Source organism: Oryx dammah, unplaced genomic scaffold (genome assembly GCF_014754425.2).
Source record: "Oryx dammah isolate SB20612 unplaced genomic scaffold, SCBI_Odam_1.1 HiC_scaffold_13, whole genome shotgun sequence".
Lineage (NCBI taxonomy): Eukaryota > Metazoa > Chordata > Mammalia > Artiodactyla > Bovidae > Oryx > Oryx dammah.
In genome coordinates, this window is record NW_024070197.1 from 8,774,478 (window position 1) to 8,794,180 (window position 19,703).

The window sequence follows — 19,703 nt, forward strand, 5'->3', positions numbered from 1 at the left end:
TCAAGCTGGTTTTAGAAAAGGCAGAGGAACCAGAGATCAAATTGCCATCTGTTGGATTATCAAAAAAGAAAGAGAGTTCCAGAAAAACATCTATTTCTGCTTTATTGACTATGTGAAAGCTTTTGACTGTGTGGATCACCACAAACTGCGGAAAATTCTAAAAGAGATGGGAATACCAGACCACCTAACCTGCCTCTTGAGAAACCTGTATGTAGGTCAGGAAGCAACAGTTAGAACTGGATGTGGAACAACAGACTGGTTCCAAATAGGGAAAGGAGTACGTCAAGGCTGTATATTGTCACCCTGCTTATTTAACTTCTATGCAGGGTACATCATGAGAAACGCTGGGCTGGAAGAAGCACAAGCTGAAATCAAGATTACCAGGAGAAATATCAACAACCTCAGATATGCAGATGACACCACCCTTACAGCAGAAAGCGAAGAAGAACAAATGAGCCTCGTGATGAAAGTGAAAGAGGAGAGTGAAAAAGTTGGCTTAAAACTCAACATTCAGAAAACTAAGATCATGGCATCTGGTCCCAGCGCTTCATGGCAAATAGATGGGGAAACAGTGACAGACTTTATTTTTTTAGGCTCCAAAATTACTGCAGATGGTGATTGCAGCCATGAAATTAAAAGACACTTACTCCTTGGAAGAAAAGTTATGACCAACCTAGACGGCATATTAAAAAAGCAGAGCCGTTACTTTGCCAACAAAGGTCTGTCTAGTCAAGGCTATAGGTTTTCCAGTGGTCATGTATGGATGTGAGAGTTGGACTATAAAGAAAACTGAGCGCCGAAGAACTGATGCTTTGAACTGTGGTGTTGGAGAAGACTCTTGAGAGTCCCTTGGATTGCAAGGAGATCCAACCAGTCCATCCTAAAGGAGATCAGTCCTGAGTATTCAATGGAAGGACTCGTGTTGAAGCTGAAACTCCAATACTTTGGCCACCTGATGCAAAGAACTGACTCATTGGAAAAGACTCTGATGCTGGGAAAGATACTTACCGAGAACACTGCCAATGACTGAACAACAAGGCATTTGCCATCTGCCTCTACGGAGATTGAACCCCATGCTGCCATAGCTGTCGACCTTCAACAACCCCTGAGGGAGTTCAGGGTGGAGTGAGGCACTCTGTGCTCCAGGAAATCTGATAGGACAGGTCTGGTTGGATGTTTTTAGGAACAGATTTTATGATCTCAATCCTTGCATCTCCTCATATCTAGAGAAGTGACTGAAACCGGGTCTCCTGCATTGTAGGCAGATGCTTTATTGTCTGAGCCACCAGGGAAGTCCAAATCCCCTCATGGTGATATCAAATCCTCACTAACAAAAAGACTTTTGTAAAATGAGTGCTTCATGGCACTGAACTCCCCCTTCACCAAAACCTTATCTGTTGACTTTCCCCACTGCCGCTTTGGAGCAGTCTCTCAGAGCTATATGAGATGCTGCCTCCTAGGCTTCAGTCCTCATTTTGCCCCCAATAAAACTTAACTCACAACTCTCAAGTAGTACATTTTTTTTTAGTCGACAGATTGAAGGTGGGAGGTGAGGGGGACGACAGAGGATGAGATGGTTGGATGGCATCACCGACTCAATGGACATGAGTTTGAGTAAACTCTGGGAGTTGGTGATGGACAGGGAGGCTTGGCGTGCTGCAGTCCATGGGGTCGCAAAGAGTAGGACTCGACTGAGCTACTGAACTGAACTGAAGGTTAACAGGGCAGCCTGTTAGCATCCACAAGAATTGCAAGTTGATTTTAACCTAATAAATACCCTGAAAATATCATTAAGAAGACAATCCATCACGCCAAACTTTTCCTTTACGTTAATGTCATACTCTACTGAGCGTGCTGCTAGTTCATTCTTTTTGCCGTCTTTGATGATGCCACTACGTTCAGTAAGTTTATCTGGTACACAGGTGAGCCTTCTTGTTTTGTTTTGTTTGACCATGACCTGTGAGATCTTAGTTCCCCGACCAGGGGACAAACCGGTGCCCCCTGCAGTGGAAGCTCAGAGTCCCAGCCACTAGAATTCTCTACAAGCGAGCTTTGAATTTGAGCTTAGATTCAAATTCCTCCTCCTCACATATTATCTCTGTGACTTTGGGCAAAATAGATAACCTCTCCATGCCCTGATTTCTTTAACTGTAAGATAGAGAAATGATAATGCCTACTTCACAAGAATGTTATGCAGATTAGTAAAATAATACGCATGAGACACTTAGCGTGGTATTTGGTATATAGCAACTGACTCAAATGTTAGCTATTAATATGGATAATAATGCTGACTGTAATTGCTAATAATTATTATGTATTATTACAATATAGTTGTGCATTAGAGATCTTCATAATCACTTTCATGACGACCTAATATATTAAGGATCAGGTGTTCTAGAAGGGGAAATGATGTTTCAGGGTAAGGAAATGTAAGCAGGGCAATTTTTTTTTATCGCCGGTTTGCTTTGAATAACATCAGTTGGTTATAGTCATCCATATATGTTTTTTTCCCCTCCTTTCTCTTATAAAGATACCTGTCATTGGATTTAAGGACCAGTCTAAATCCTGAACCATCTCATCTCGATACCCTTACTTCAGTTATACATCTTCAGAGACCTCCTTTCCTAGTAAAGTCCCAATCCAGGTTCTGGGGAGTTAGGAAAATATCTTCTGAGGGTCATCATTAAACTTGCTACATACCATCATACCATCTTGGAAAAACAGCTCATCAGTTTTTCATAAAGTGGGACATAAGTTTACCATGTGACCCAGAAAAGGCACTCCAAAGTATTTACCCATGAGAAGTAAGAACACATGAACACAAAAATATTCAGAGCAACTTTATTCATCACAACCCCAATCTGGAAAACTAGGAGCAGTGGGAACTTTCTAAACAATGGGTAATTGTATGTTGGTAGGACAGAAAGCTACTCAGCAATTAGAAGAACTGCCTACTGATAATGTGTAACACCGCAGATAGAAGCCAGGCAGAAAGGAGTGCAAACTGTATGATTCCATTTCTGTGAAACTGTAGAGACCATTAATCCTTAAGATAGAAGTCAGATTAGGGTTGCTAGATAGCATGTTGAAAAGCAGAGACATTACTTTGCCAACAAAGGTCCGTCTAGTCAAGGCTATGGTTTTTCTAGTGGTCATGTATGGATGTGAGAGTTGGACTGTGAAGAAGGCTGAGCGCCGAAGAATTGATGCTTTTGAACTGTGGTGTTGGAGAAAGCTCTTGAGAGTCCCTTGGACTGCAAGGAGATCCAATCAGTCCATTCTGAAGGAGATCAGCCCTGGGATTTCTTTGGAAGGAATGATGCTAAAGCTGAAACTCCAGTACTTTGACCACCTCATGCGAAGAGTTGACTCATTGGAGAAGACTGATGCTGGGAGGGATTGGGGCAGGAGGAGAAGGGGACAACAGAGGATGAGATGGCTGGATAGCATCACCGACTTGATGGACGTGAGTCTGAGTGAACTCCGGGAGTTGGTGATGGACAGGGAGGCCTGGCATGCTGCGATTCATGGGGTCACAAAGAGTCGGACACGACTGAGCGACTGAACTGACCTGAACTGAGGCCAAGGGAGTGGGGATGGGGGGTTGATTATATACATGTACAGAGCAACCTTTTAAAAAAAAAAAAAAAAAAGGAATGCTCTGAGTTTTTAAAAACAATTTTATTTCTCTCTTTATTTGACTGTGCTGGGTCTTCATTTCGTTGAGGGCTTGTCTCTAGTTGTGGAGAGCAGAGGCCACTCTCTAGCTGTAGTCGAGGACCCCTCATCGCGGTGGCTTCTCTTGTGCAGCACAGGCTCTGGGTGCAAGGGATTCAGTAGTTGCAGCATGTGGGCTCAGCAGTTACAGCTCACAGGCTCTAGAGCTCGGGCTCCATAGTTGTGGTGCATGGACTCAGCTTCTCCGAGGCATGAGGGATCTTCCCGGACCAGCGATTGAATCCATGTCTCCTGCCACAAGCAAGCGGATCCCTTACCACTGAGCCATCAGGGAAGCCAGAAACTGTTCTAAATCTTGATTGTGAAGATGGCCATACACTGCATATACTTGTCAAAGCCCAGAGGAGAATACACTTAAAATTGGTGCATTGTTTTAAGTTACGGTAAAATACACGTAACGTAAAGTTTACTGTCTAAACGCTTTTGAAGGTTCAGTGCAATAGTGTTCAGTAGATTCACATTGTTTTGCTACCAGTCTCCAGAACTTTTTTATCTTGCAAAAATGGAAGTTTTATATTCATTAAACAACTCCTCACCTCCCACCACCCTCCCTGCCTCAGCCCCTGGCAACCACCATTCTACTATCTGTCCCCATGAATTTGACTACTCTAGGTACCTCATGTAAGTAGAATCATAAGGTGTTTTCCTTCAATTGTAATAAATATCCCATACTAATATAGGATGTTAATAATAAAGCGAATTAGGAGAGGGTATTAGGGAGTGTGGAATTAGGGTACAGAGTTCCCATTAGGATAGATGGGAAATTTCTGTACTTTAAGCTCAATTTTTTCTGTAAACCTAAAGCTGCTTTAAATAAAAAGCTTATTAATCTCTTTTAAACATAACATCCCAATCAGGCAAAAACCACAGGTGTCTATTATATGGGTCCATGGCTGCAGGTGGGCGTCCCCTCTAACAGTTTGCACGTCTGTGGGCGATTATGGAGCTTGGAGATAATAATAAAGGTGACTGCCCTCTGCACACTAAAGTATTTGAGTCCAAGGTCATTCCTTATTCCTGAACCCAATTTCCTTCTGCCTATGATACCGTTCTCCAGGTCTCTGGAGCGGAGGGATGTAACCAATCAAGAATGGCCCATCAGTGGCGTCACCAGTCACCAAGGCCTCCAAGGGCCCCGGCACACTGTGGCGCCCTCTGGCGGAAGAATGGGAGGCTGTATCTGAGAGGGAGCCAGTCTGGTCAGCTGACTTAGGCCAAGTTCCAATGCCGGGTGCGACGCCCCTCACGCCCCCTGGCGACTCAAGCCACTTTCCATCTCCAGAAACCCGACCCGGAGAGAGAGATTCTGAGAGGAAGGAAAGAGCAAGAGTACCTGGCATCCAATCAGATAGAGGAATGAACTCAACAGCCATCCAATCAGATTAGCGGACCCAACCGAATAGCTCAGGTATCCCATTAGATGGAGTAGAGTTGCCATGACAACACGAGTCTCCGTAGGGTTGGCCGGGTCCCCGAGCTCAAACGCGTGAGCGCCACCTGGCGCTCAGCAACGCGGGGCCACTTACCCCCGGCGACCGCGTGCTTGCTGAAGGCTGCCAGTAAGGCCGAGCAGAGCCTGGGGGAGTGAGGTCGCCAATTGCGGAGCCTTGGAGGGCATGAGCTCCCAGGCGAGCCCGCGTGAGCTCCTGCGAGCCCGCACTTTCTCCAGTGCGGCGGATGGTGTGCGGGCCCTCGTGTTTCTGTCTTCTTTTACCTTGAGGGAGCGATAATAGGCGGGAAAGGGGCCTGAGGCGAGGTGTTAGGCGACGGGAACAAAGGGGGTGACAGACTGATGGATCCGGGTCGGGACTGGCGGGGCTGACTGACAGATGGACCGGGGTCGGGGTTGTGGCCCCGCTCTGTCCCGGAAAAGGCCTGGGAGAGGATGCTGCCCCATAAAAATTTTGTTGAAGGACAGAGCCCAGGCTTTGCGGGCCCTTGAACGTGGACTTGTTCTGCCTCTTGAGTTATCCACTATTGGTTCTAGGCAGAAAGGAAGAGCAGGGGAAAAGCGCGTGCTTGGTATGTTTGAGGCACAGAAAGAAAGTCAGAAAAGACGGAGGGAGCATAATAAATGAGGGGGAGAGGAGGCCCAAAATGGAGGCAGAGAGGCAGGGGCCAAATTGTATAAGGCCTGGGGGCCACAGTGAGATGCTTCCTTTTTAGTCTAAGAGGAAAGAGAAGGCGTGAGCTAACTAGGCCAGAATTCAAGACCTTCTACATTTATTTGCTGTGTGTCTCGGTCAAGTCACTGTACCACTCTGATTCTTTGGTTGTCCCAAGTGTGGGGGGATAAAAAGAGTCCAGGAAGGAGATTCAAGAGATGGTGAATTTTCTCCCATCTTATATTTTCCCTCTAGTGGATTCCAAAAGAGGGGCTGAGAGATTTCCTTCAAAGAAGCTAAGATTGAAGTTATCCCAAAGAGCCTTTTGTACAGAGAACTCCCACCTTCAATTCCTTGATCCAGTCCTTTGTCTGTGACCCAAAGCTCCTCTCCAGGAATGGAAGGAGGGATCCTGGACTCCTTGAAGATGGTCTTCTTCCTTTTGATGCCTCCCTGGCAGTCTGCTTAGAACTCAGCTGGACTTTATAACCTGGGGCCAGACTTCAGGGGGTCAAAAGTTCCCCTGAAATTGTATACAAAGTTTTGTCCACAAGTCTTTGTCTCTAGGGAAAGGATTTCTAGTTCATCAGATTCTCAAAGGATTATTTCATTTGCAAAAGACAGAACTCCAATTCAGACTGGGTGGGGGAAAAAAAAAAGAAAAAAAGGAAGATGGATTGTTACTGCCTCATATAAATGAAAGGTCATGGCCACCCACAAAACTTCAAGCACAGGTTGAGACACTCACGTGGTATTATCTGGGTGCCTCTGGTGAGCCCTGGCTTCCTCTGATTGGCTTCATCTTCACACAGGCTCTCCCTTCCTGGTGGAAGTGATCTTGTGATTACATTGAAAGTGAAAGTCACTCAGTTGTGTCCCACTCTTTGCGACCCCACAGACTGTAGCCCTCCAGGCTCCTCTGTCCATGGAATTCTCCAGCAAGAATAGTGGAGTGGGTTGCCACTTCCTTCTCCAGGGAATCTTCCCAACCCAGGGATTGAACCCGGGTCTCCTACACTGCAGGCAGAGTCTTTAGTGTCTGAGCCACCAGGGAAGCCCCATGTGATTACATTAGACCCACCTGAATAATCCCAGCTACTCTCCCTGTCTTATTTTCTTTTCTGGCTGCACCTTGCAACATGTGGCACCTTGCAGCAATTCCTCAACCAAGGATCAAACCCATGCCCTCTGTCACTGAAGTTTGAAGTCTTACCCACTGGCCCACCAGGGAAGTTCCTTAGTCTCCCTATCTTAAAGTCAGCTGATTAGCAACCTTAATTCCTTCATCAACCTTCATCCCAATTTACCATCTAACCTGACATATTCACAGGTTCTGGGAATTAAGACATCTTTGGGGAGCCATCATTATGCCTATCGCAGCAGGGGTAAGTGCTATGGAAGCAACAGAAAGTAGTCATCGTTTTCTGGATGCTGGGTTAGAAGCAAGGTTAGGGTGAGGAGGGGCTGGGAAATGGAACATAGTTAACATTAAAATGAATATGTACTACCTCTCAGACACTATTCTTGGAACTTTATATACATTATTATTTACTTTTTTTTTAAACTTTATTTTACTTTACAGTACTGTATTGGTTTTGCCATACATTAACATGAATCCGCCACGGGTGTACATGAGTTCCCAATCCTGAACCCCCCTCCCACCTCCCACCCCATATCATCTCTCTGGATTATTATTTACTTTTTATGACAACCCTGTTAATATCCCCATTTTACAAATGAGAACCAAATATCCCCATTTTACAAATGAGAGAACAGAAGTTCAGAGTGATGGGGTAATGTGTCACAAAACTGGTGGCAGAAGTGGGATTAGAAGTCAGGCCTGTCTGCCTCTAAAAGACATTTAAAATAGAAGCTTAGGCAGGGGACTTCCCTGGTGGTCAAGTGCTTAAGACTGTGCTCCCAAGGCAGGGGCACGGGTTCAGTCCCTGGTCAGGGAACTAAGATCCTTGGTCAGTGAACTAAGAGCCTACATGCCACAAACAAGGCCAAAATAAAGAAAGAAATGATTATTTTAAAAGAATGGGAAGAATTTTTTTTTAATATGAAATACTTTGGGACTTTCCAGGCAGTCCAGTAGTTAAGACCACATGCCTCCAATGTGGGGAGTGAGGGTTTGTTTGATCCCTGGTTAGTCAAGGAACTAAGATTTCATGTGCTAGGTGGCCTGGCCAAAAACAAAAAAGATGTAATATTTTAAAAAATAGAACCTTAGGTTTATATTCACAGTATACCATGTACATATATTCACATATATTTCTTCCCTTTTAGAAAATTATTTTTTCAAACATACAAGTAATGTATGGATAGAGTGTCCTTGCTTTTTAAAAACTGTGTAATAGATCAAGCTAGAGTCCCCTTTGATCACCTCTCTATAATCACTGTTTCTTCCCTGGAAGTAACCTTTGTTATCCGTTTATGGTGGGTCCTTCTAGATCTTTGTCTATAAGTGCGTGCATACATCTAGTAATATAGTGTGTGCATAGTATTGTATAGTAAATGAGTAGTATTGTTTTGAGCAAGCATGTGAGTGTGTTTTAACATAAATGGGATCATACTGTACATATTGTTCTGCAGCTTGCTTTTTTAACTCAACAATATGTCTTGGAAATCCATCCAGCTTTATTTAAATAGCTCTGTACCATTTCTTTCAAGAGCCACAGTGGTGTTCCAAAAAACTCGTGTTTCTTTATCCGTTTTCCTGTTGCTGGACATTTGGGTTATTTTTGGTTTCTTTGCTCTTACAATGTTGCTGTGAACATCTTTTTTCTCAGGTACATGTATGTTGCCTGTGGGTCAATAAGGACAGGCAGAATTATCAGGTTATGTGAGTATATTCATTTTAATTTTAATAACACTTTCTATAACTTCCAACTACTGCCATATAGTGAGTATCAAAAGCTCAGGAACTTCAATTCTGTGATGGTTGATGGAGTCTGGCTTATCTAGGGCTGGTCCAGCTGTAGGTCCGGCTGGCTCAGGTCTGCTCCAAGTATCTCATTCTAGGGCCCAGGCCAGGGATCTCGTGGCCAGAGAAGAGTCACAGAGAACTAATGGCAGCAAGCTAAGCCAATCACGTCCTAGATTTACACACCACTGTTCCCACCCACTAGCCATTGGCCAAAGCAAGTCACGTGACTCCGCACAGCGCGAAGGGCCGGGGATGATGTCATGGCGAAGGCGTGGGGACAGTGTGACAGTAGTTTTCACTTCTGCAAGCCTAGGACAGAGGGCTTTCCACATCCAATCAACACTCACACGCCAGTCAACCAAGTTTTGGCCAGCCCTGTGGGAGAAATGTGTGTTGACTTTCTTTTTCCCAAAATGCCTTTATGGCTGCTTCCAGCCAAGGGGCAGCACAAAAGCATCAAGCAGAGAGACTTCCCTGATGACGCAGTGGGTAAGAGGGCGCCAACCAGGGTACCCAGGCTCAGTTCCTGGTCTGGGGAGACTCCACGCACCACAGAGCGACTCAGCCCGTGCACTGTAACTATTGAAGCCTACGCTGTAGAGACCAGGTGCCACAGCTACTGAGCCCGTGGGCCTCGAGCCTGTGCTCTGCAGCCGGAGAAGCCACTGCAGTGATAAGCCTGCGGACCACAACAGAGGCCCAGAGCAGCCCCGCCAGGAAATCACTGGCTGAAGATCAAAAGAGCCTGCCACTACCCTGGATGGAAGGGGAGTTTGGGGGAGAATGGATATCTGTATATGGATGGCTGAGTCCCTTTGCTGTCCACCTGAAACTATCACAACATTGTTCATTGGCTATACTCCAAAACAAAAATTAAAAATTTTTTTAATGGTGCCATGCAGAATTTCTCTATTGTGTAGAGATTTCTCTACACAATTTTTCTACAAAATTTCTCTATTTTTTCCTTTGTCAATAAAGAACTTCTCATTTAAAAGAAAAAAGAGAGAGAGAGCCTGCCACTAATTAATCCTCTTGCCATTCCCCGTGATTTTAAATTTGCTTCCTTTGTACGGATCTCAGCTTCCACACTGTCAATGGAACACAGGACATGGAGTCGTATAGCCCAAGGTCTGAATCCCAGGAGTTGTGTGTGCCTGTTTTATGTAATTTTGAACAATCGCTTAATCACCCCCAGCTGCCACTATTTCAGCAGTGTGGAGTGGGGTCGATAAACTCTGCCTTCCCTAGTTCCTCTGCAACAAGATTCCTCTCAAGTCGAGTATATATGATCAGCATTGAAACATATAGAGCCACTGATTCGACTCTTCCATTTTATTTATTTATTGGCCGCACTGCACAGCATTTGGGATCTTAGTTCGCCAGCCAAGGGTCAAATCCATGCCCCCTGCAGTGGAAGCTCAGGGTCCTAACCACTAGACCACCAGGGAAGTCTCAGTGCTTCATTTCAGAGTTAAGTAAGCTGACAACCCATGGAGGGGAAATGAGAGCATACTGAGCTGTATGAGAAGATAGCAGGAAGTCACTCACAATACCCATCACTTCTGTTACACTTGAAAGTAACAGAACCTCAATGAAAACTGGTTTAAGCAATAAAATAAAATAAAATAAAATGGAAAGAGAGTGTGTATTTCTTGGTTCACGTAACTGGGAAGTTCGAGACTAGTTCCAACATCAGGAATGGCTGGATCAGGCACTCAGACATCACTGTTGGGAGCGTGACTCCCCATTTCTCCTGTCTGCTTTCCTTTCTGTGGCCTTCATTGTCAGGCAGCTCCCTCTCTATTAGGGCAGCATCACCAGGTGTCGTATAGGAAAATTACCAAAAAATAAAAAAAAACAGCAACCATAAAAGGCTCCTGGGATGGACAGATTACCAAAAAGCCACTAACTCTGAGTAGGTCATTTCAAAACGGCAGCCCTTCCATCCGGGTGGCACAGTCCTGAAATCAGGACATAGGTTTGGCAAGAAAAGCAGAGGCTGAACATGTGCAGAGCTCAGATTGCCCAAGCGTGTGCAGCAAACCCAAGGGAAGCAGGATGGTCACTGGCACTTTCGGATTTCATTTCTACCAGCTAACCCACCCCAAGATCGAGGCAAGTAACCCCAGAAAAGGTCTCGAGATTGGGAGACACCAGACCTCGGCCATGTGTGTGCATGTGCCCGGTCGCTTCAGCCGTGCCCAACTCTTTGTGACCCTATGGAGGAGCCCGCCAGGCTCCTCTGGCCATGGGATTCTCCAGACAAGAATACTGGAGTGGCTTGCCGTTTCCTTCTCCAGGGGATCTTCCCCACCCAGGGAATGAACCTGGGTCTCCTGCATTGCAGATTCTTTACCATCTAAGCCACCAAGGAAGCCCCTAGGTCATGCACCTTCTCCTAATACCTAGGATGGGTTAATGTCACTGAAATCCCATAGAATGAATATAGAACAAGGGAGAGTTCCCAGCGGAAATTACATTGCTATTACTAGAAAGAGGAGGAACTCCTTGCCAGGCTGACAAGACAGCAGAGACCCACTACACTCCCTCAAGGAGACTGCAGTCTAGCCCAGGGAGTAATAAACAAGCAGATTAACTAGAGGCTTGGAAGTTGGGTTTGTAAGAGCACAGATGGTCTCTATTCCAACTTCAGTGAAGTAGGTTCCTCCGCTCGACAACACTGTAAGCTTCACGAGGGCAGCTTTTTGTTCTCCGATCTTTGGTTCATCACTGTATCCCCAGTTGGCAGCACAGATCTTAGTCCACATATGAGATAAATGAATGAATGATTAATAAATAGATAGGGCAACAGTGATTCAGAAAGAAAACAACAAGATGCAGGTACAGCAGCATCCCCAGGATCACACATCCTCCACTAATTTTTAACATTTAAGCTTTCAAATTTGGCTTTTACAAATGATGCTATGATACACATCTTTGCATGAGTATTTTTGTGTACTTCTCTGATTATTTCTTCTTTTTTTTAAAGTCTTTTGTTTTATTCTTAATTGGAGGATAATTACTTTACAAGATTGTGATGGTTTCTGCCATACATCAACATGAATCAGCCATAGGTATACACATATCCCCTCCCTCTTAAACCTCCTTCCCTGATTATTTCTTTAATATAAGTCCCTAGGAGTTGAATTACTGGATGATTAAGAAAACTGCAGCAAAAGGCAAAATGACTTTTCACATTAACTGTTTCGTTTTGTTCCTTCTGATAAAACCCAAAGGCATAGCTTTAAAACAACTTTGTGGGTCGTTATTTTTTGCCCATCAGATGAGCAAAAACATTTTAAGGTTCTCCTGAATGCTGGTGAGCGTACAGCAAAACAGATATTCATGCCCATACTCCTTGGTGTCGGAATGTAAATTGCCACCACCCTTTTGGAAAGCAAGTTGGCACTAGATGTCAGTTCAGGAAAAATGTTCACACTCTCACAGCCTGAGGATCCACCTGCAAGTCAAGAGACTCATATACAAAGAGGTTCATCATGATGTTGTTTATAACAGTATTTTTAAAATGAAATTACCAGCATACCCAACTAGAAGGAAATGGTTAACTCTCTGCTGCATCCACTCAATAGAATATTACACAGCCATTTAAAATGACATTTAGAAGAATATATATTAGCATGGAAATGCAGGTGAGGTAATGTTCAGTGAACAAAAGCAGAATGCTCACATTTTATGTGAAGTATGAAGATAACTATGCTTCTAAAGACTAAGTGGAAATGCACCAGACTGTTAAGCAGTGATTTGGATGGTGGACATTTATATATATATATATATATATATATATATAATTCTGTTTTCCACCCGTGCTCTCATGCTCATTGTGGCAGACAGTATAAAGATGCCCACGTCCTAATCCATGGATTTATGTAGCAAAAGGGACTTTGCAGATATGATGAAGTCATGCTCAGTTGTTGAGTCATGTCCGACTCTTTGCGACCCCATGGACTGTAGCCCACCAGGCTCCTCTGTCCCTGGAATTTACCTGGCAAGAATGCTGCCGTGGGTTGTCATTTCCTACTCCAATAATGAAGGATCTTGAAAAAGAGAAGAGGGACTTTGCTGGTGGCCCAGTGGCTAAAATTCCATATTCCCAAGGCAGGGGGCCTGGGTTCGATCCCTGGTCAGGGAATCAGAGCCCACATGATGCAACTCAGAGTTCATGCCCCACCTAAAGATCCCACATGCCACAGCTAGGACTAGGCGCAGCCAAATCAGTGAACACATCTTAGGAAAGGAGAGGGTAGCCTAGATTATCCAGTGGGGCCCAGTGTGGTCACAAGGGAGCTTGTAAGAGGAAGCTGGAGCATCAGAGTCACAGAAGGCGATGTGTCAATGGAAGCCAAGGGTGGGGTCAGAAGCCAAGGGATGCAGACGCCACTGGAAGCTGGAAAGATTCTCCCTTCAGCCTCCAGAAGGAACACACCTTGATTCTAGCCCAGCGAGACCGATTTGAAACTTCTGGTTTCCAGAACTGAGAGAATAAATCTGTGTCTTTCAAGCCACTGAGTTTATGGTAGTTTGTTACAGCTGCAATAGAAAACTCATACAGCCATGAGTTACTTTATTTTGAAAAGTAAATCTTTCAAATATATGTAATATAGGGTTTCCCTCGTGGCTCAGTGGTGAAGAATCTGCCGCCAACGCAGGAGACACAGGTTCAATCCCGGTCTGGGAAGGTCCCACAGGCCACAGAGCAACTAAGCTGTTGTGCCGCGACTGCTGAGCCTGGAGCCCAGGAGCTGCGACTAACAAAGACCGAGTGTCCTAGAGCTTGTGATCAGCAACAAGGGAAGCCAATGCAGTAAGAAGCCCGTGTCCCACGCTAGAGAAAGCCAGAGCAGCAACGAAGACCCAGCACAGCCAAAACTACAATAAATAAGTAATCCTATTTAAAAAGCGAACCTTTTAAATATATGTAGTATACACAGAGAAAAAGACATACGTGACACGTGTCCAGCTCGGTAAATCTCTGCAAGGCGCACAAGTCCGTATGCTCAGCTGCCAGATTAAGAAAGAGCACTTGCAGGCCCCCAGAAGCCCTCTCACGCTCCCGGCCAGGCACCACCCACCCTCAAAGGGCACTTGCTAGCCTAATCTCAAATCCCACAGGTTCTTTTTGCCTCTTCCCTGGTGGTCCAGCGGCTAAGGCTCCACACTCCCAGTGCAGAGGGACCCAGGTTCAATCTCTGGGCAGGGAACTAGATCTCACATGCCACAATTAAGCCTTGACATGGCCAAATAAGCAACAAAAATAAAATAGATACACTTTTAAGAAGTGACGCAGTATACTGACATGTGGCATTAAAAAAGGAAATTTAAAATAAGCTATTTTGTTTCATCTCTTAGGTTCACATGTATAACCAGTCTAGATTTAATTTTTGTAAATTTTATATGAGGTAGAAGCCAAAGAATTATTTATATATATTTTTATTGACGCATAGTTGATTTACAATGTTGTGTTAGTTTCGGGGGTACAGTAATAGTGATATATAGATAGGTAGATTCTTTTTCAGATTCTTTTCCCTTGTTGTAGTTTAGTCACTAAGTCATGTCTGACTCTTTACGACCCCACAGACTATAGCCCATCAGGCTCCTCTGCCCATGGGATTTCCTAGGCAAGAATACTTGAATGGGTTGGTTGCCATTTCCTTCTCCAGGGGATCTTCCCAACCCAGGGATCTAACCGTCATCTTCTGCACTGGCAGATGGACTCTCTACTGCTGAGCCACTGGGGAAGCCCATATTTTAGGTCCTTGTTGATTATCTATTTTATACCCGTTATTATCATTTTATATCAGTTATTTTGAGGAACAATTTACATACAGTGAAATGCACAGATACTGTTTACAATTCTATGAGTTTTGACAAATCTGTACACACATAACCAACATCTCATTCAGAACAACAGGACTTTTCCATCAACACAGAAAGTTCCCTTCCAGGGAATCCCCAACCCCCATAGGGAACTACTATTCCGATTTCTATTACTAAAGAGTAATTTTGCCTTTTCCTGAACTCTGAACAAATAGAATCATACTGTATGTACTCTCTGTGTCTGTTTTATTTTTTTCTTGCTCAACATAACATCTATGAGATTCATCCATGTTACTGAATCTGTCAATAGTTTATTCCTTTGTGTTGGTTAAGAGTATTCTATTTTATGAATACACTACAATTAGCGTATCTCTTCCATTGTTGATAAAAGTTAGGGCTATTTCCAGTTTTGTGTTATTATTAACAAAGATGCTTCAGACAGATTTATCTAAGCCTTTTTTTTTTTTTTTTTTTGAAGTTGTTTATTTATTTATTTATTTTGGCCACACCGCAAGGCATGAAGGATCTTAGTTCTCTGACCAGGGATGGAATCTCCACTTCCTTCAGTGGAGGCTTGGAGTCTTAACCACAAGCCTGTCAGGGAAGTCCTTTATCTGAGCTTTGAGTGGAATGTATGGATCCGTATTTTCATTTCTTTGGGCTGAGTACCTAAGAGTGAAATTATCTTGTTACAGCAGAGGTTATAGGACCAGAGTTCCCTTCCCATCTGTTCAGTGCCTGAGAATGCTGTTGTTCAGTCGCTCAGTCGTGTCCGACTTTGTGACCCCATGGACCGCAGCAGGCTTCCCTGCCCTTCTCTATCTTCCAGAGCCTGCTCAAATTCAAGTCCATTGAGTCGGTGATGCCCGAACATAGTGGCCTCATATGTTTCGTCCAGTTTTGTCACAGGAGGGCTGTTCTGGTACCAGTTAACCCATCATGGCCATAAGCAGGAATTCCCAGTGTATCAGATTTATAATGAAAAGAAACTGTGATTCAGTCAAGTCCCAGACAACATGGCAGAGGGGGAAGAACGTGGGCTTTGGATTCAAAAAGAGCAGATTTGGAGTCCAACTCTAACACTTCTTCACTGTGGGGTCTTGGATCAGTATTCACCTCTATGAACTTGAGTCTTCTCTGTAAAATGTGGGGGAGAGATAATAGCATCTTCCTTGAGTGATTCGGGGAAAGATTATCGAAGTGATAACGTTAAGTGCCTGTCTAATGCACAGTAGACGCCAGAAACACAGTTCATGTTTTGTTATGTTGAGGGATGGTTTTGTTTCAAGAAAATCATTTGTGTAGTACTCAGAAGACTGGATGGATTATGTATTATATTCAACAAATGTAATGAAAAGAGACCCTTTTTCTGACATGTTTTAGACACTGGGGATATAATGGTCACTGAGGATAGACTGGGTCTCTGTCCTCAAGGAGTCTACCTACTAGGGAAGGAAGACAGTCAGTGAACAGTAGGTAAACAAACAATGAAGAAAAGTTCAGTTATCATTGCATTCTATGAAGAAAATAGACAAGGGGCCATTGTAGACTGCAGGTTTAACTCGAAGCAGGGTGCAAAGTCTGCAGAGTGTCAAGCGGAGGGTACCATGATCTAATTTACACTTTAACAAGATCACTCTCTGGAGAAGAGGTTGTAGGGAGGCAGGAGTGGCCACAATCAGGCTAGTGAAGAGGCCTGGAGCCTGGCATTAGAGAGGGGATGTTGGTTTTGGTAACATGCTGGCAGAAGAAATGGAAAGAAGGGACTGTCTGCAGCCTCTTTAGAGGAAGAGCCACAGGACTGGATGAGTTGGGTTGACCGGTAAAGAAAAGAGCCCCACTGAGAACAATTTTTACATTCTTTTTAAAAAAAATCTGTATTTATTTATTTTGGCTGCTCCGGGTCTTGGGTGTGGCCTGTGGGATCTAGCTCCCTGACCAGGAATTGAACCCAGGCCCCCTTGCATTGAGAGCTCAGAGTCTTAGCCACTGGACCAACAGGGAAGTCCCCTCTACATTCTTTTTTCAACAACTCAGTGGAGGGTAATACAATTTGCTGAGATAAGGAAGATGGGAAGCAAAGCAGGTGTGTGGGGTGGGGTGGGAGTGGAAAGCTGTGTTGGAGAAGTCAGTGGGCCTCTGTGAGCTTGCCTGATGAGAGTCAGGGCTGGAGACCCACGGGGGCAGTCCCCGGCTGACTGGGTTTAAAGCTGAGAACTGGATGAGATCACCCCGGGAGAGAACAGAGCTCAGAGCCTGGCCCCCTGAAGCTCTCCTCCCACATCCTGAGACCTGCAAAGGAGTCTGGCGGGGAAAAGAGGATGGAGGGTGTGGCTAAGGCCACACTCGGGCCAAAAGAAGAAGCGGTCTCAAGGAAGTGCTGTGTTAAGTGCTGCTAAGTGGATGCGGAAGATATGGGTCTAGAAGAAGCCCATGGATTTGCAACATGGAGGTCTTTGATGACCTTGACAAGGTGGGGGGGCGGAGGCAGAAACCCAGCTGTGTTTGAAGAGAGAACAGGAAGAAGTGGGGATAGTGAGTTCTTCCCTTCAGCTCAGAAAGTGAAAATGGTGTCCAACTCTTAGCAACCCCATGGACTGTAGCCCGCCAGGCTCCTCTGTTCCATGGGGTTCTCCAAGCAAGAATACTGGAGTGGGTTGCCATTCCCTTCTCTAGGGGCTCTTCCTGACCCAGGGATCGAACCCAGGTCTCCTGTCTTGCAGGCAGATATCTTCTTTACCATCTGAGCCACCAGGGAAGCCCACAACTGTCTCAGGAGTTTTGCTGAAAAGAACAAAAAATGAGGTACAGGAGATGTGTTCTCAAAGGTGGAAACTTTGGGAGTTCAGGGGTTTGGGGTTTTGTTTTTTAGTATTTACTTGGTGTTGTTAGGTCTTAGTTGGGGCAGACAGGATCTTGGCTGCCTCTTGTGGGATCGTTGTGTTTTGGCATGTGAGCTCAGTATTTTCAGCGCTCAGGCTTAGTTGCTCCATGGCATGTGGAATCTCAGTTCTGCTATCAGGAATTGAACTCGTGTCCCTTGTATTGCAAGGTGAATTCTTAACCTCTGGACCTCCAGGGAAGTCCTAGGAGTTCAGGTTTTCTGAGAGCGGATTACCCGTCCCCTGCTTGGCCCTGCAATGAAGCTTTCTGTGCTCAAAAAAAGGAAAGAAAGAAAGAGAAAAGAAAAAAAAGAGGAACTTTGGGGTGATGTTTATTTGAGATGAGAGATATCTTGAATGTGGAGGCAGAAATTATTAATATTTATGCAGGAGGGGAAAGGGATTCATAGCAAATAACAACTACCCTAAATGTCACTCCTCTCAGTGGACTGCCCCCTCCTGATTTTGTATGAAAAATGTCAAATATATAGAAAATTGAAAAGCAAATTTCAATGAGCACTCACACACCCATCATTTCAGTTTCACAATTGTTAACATTTCAAACGTCGACTTTTTAAAAGTTAAGTTGCAGGTGTAAATATTCCAGCATGAATCTTCTAAGAGTAAAAACATTCTCCTACATAATCACAATATCATATTATCACACTAGAGAAGACTAACATTAATTCCCTAACGTTTTTAAGATCGGGTTTAAGTTCCATTTTCCCAATTGCCCATAGACTGTCTTTCAAACCAGGATCCAAGCAAGCTCTTCGCAATTGCATCTGGTTTGGGGGCATCCCCCGTGGCTCAGCAGTAAAGAATGTGCCTGCAAATGCAGAAGACGCAAGAGATGCAGGTTTGATCCCTGGGTTGGAAAGACCCACTGGAAGAGGGTATGACCACCCACTCCAGTATTCTTGCCTGGAGCATCCCATGGAGAGAGGAGCCTGGGAGGCTACAGTTCACAAGGCCACAAAGAGTCAGACACGACTCAAGGGACTGAGCACAGGTTGTGTCTCATTAATACGTTTTAATCTAAAACTGCTACTCCCCCCTTTTTTTGCTCCCTCCTGACACTGACTTTTTGAAGAGACCAGCCCAATAACCTTGTCAGGTTCTCTACCTTCTGATTTGTCTGATCATTTCTTCCTAGTGTCTTTTGACTTGTTCCTCTATCCTTTTTTCTATAGGATGGAAATTAAGTCTGAAGCAGAGGTTCTGAAACATCCTCATTGCACAGTACCTTTAGTGCCTCAGTAATTTTTTTCATGGTATTCCTCAAGACCCTAAAGGAATACCTAACTCTTCCATTTATTAAGTTAGGTCCTTGTGATGTAAGAGTTAGCACCAATGGAAAAAGCAATGCACAGAAATCAAAAGAAAAAAAACATTTTGTTTCATCCTTACTGCTCACTAACAGGATTGTGTGCAACTGTTAGGCGCTGCACAACCTCTCAAACTTCAGAATCAGATTAGACACCACGACCCTCATTTCCAGTTCCACAAAGATTTTCAGGGCAGTGCTGGCTTTTAAGCACAGCACTGCCAAAACCCCAGCTTCACATAGATACGTCAACTCAAAAACATAGCACAAATCTAATGTTGAAACTGTGAACTACTTCATACACACACACGTTACCAACATCACATCATTCCTCCAACTGCCCCAACTTCTGCCAATGAGAACCCCTTCAAGTTGGCTCCTAGGTTCCTTTGAACTGGCCCCACTAGTATTTGAGTACTGTGCAAGGCTTACTTTGTAATTGTCCTGCCTCACACCCAGAAGCAGCTACTTTCCCGAGGAGTCTGTTTCCTTTTAGGGGGAGCAATATCTAGAAACCAAGACCGGAGTGGTTCAGGTTATTTCAGCCAAACATTCAACCACTGATGGATGTAGATGGTTTGAGATTGCCTGTTTAATATAAAGAACTAGAGTGTCGTGTCCCATGTCTGTAACTGTTGCCGTTACCTATTGCTGTACAGCAAATCACCCCCAGTAATTAGCGACTTGAGGCAACAAGATAATTTTATTATCTCTTCAGGTCTCTGCAAGTCAAGAATTTGGGAAACAGTAAGCTGGCAGTTCTGGCTCTAAAGCAGACGCTGTGAAACTGCAGCTAGGGCAGTCACGGAAGGAGAGCTAACACAGCCACGGGCCTTCTTCCCTCTTCAGGTAGCATCAGGGCATCTCTGTGCGGCGTCTCCCTGGAT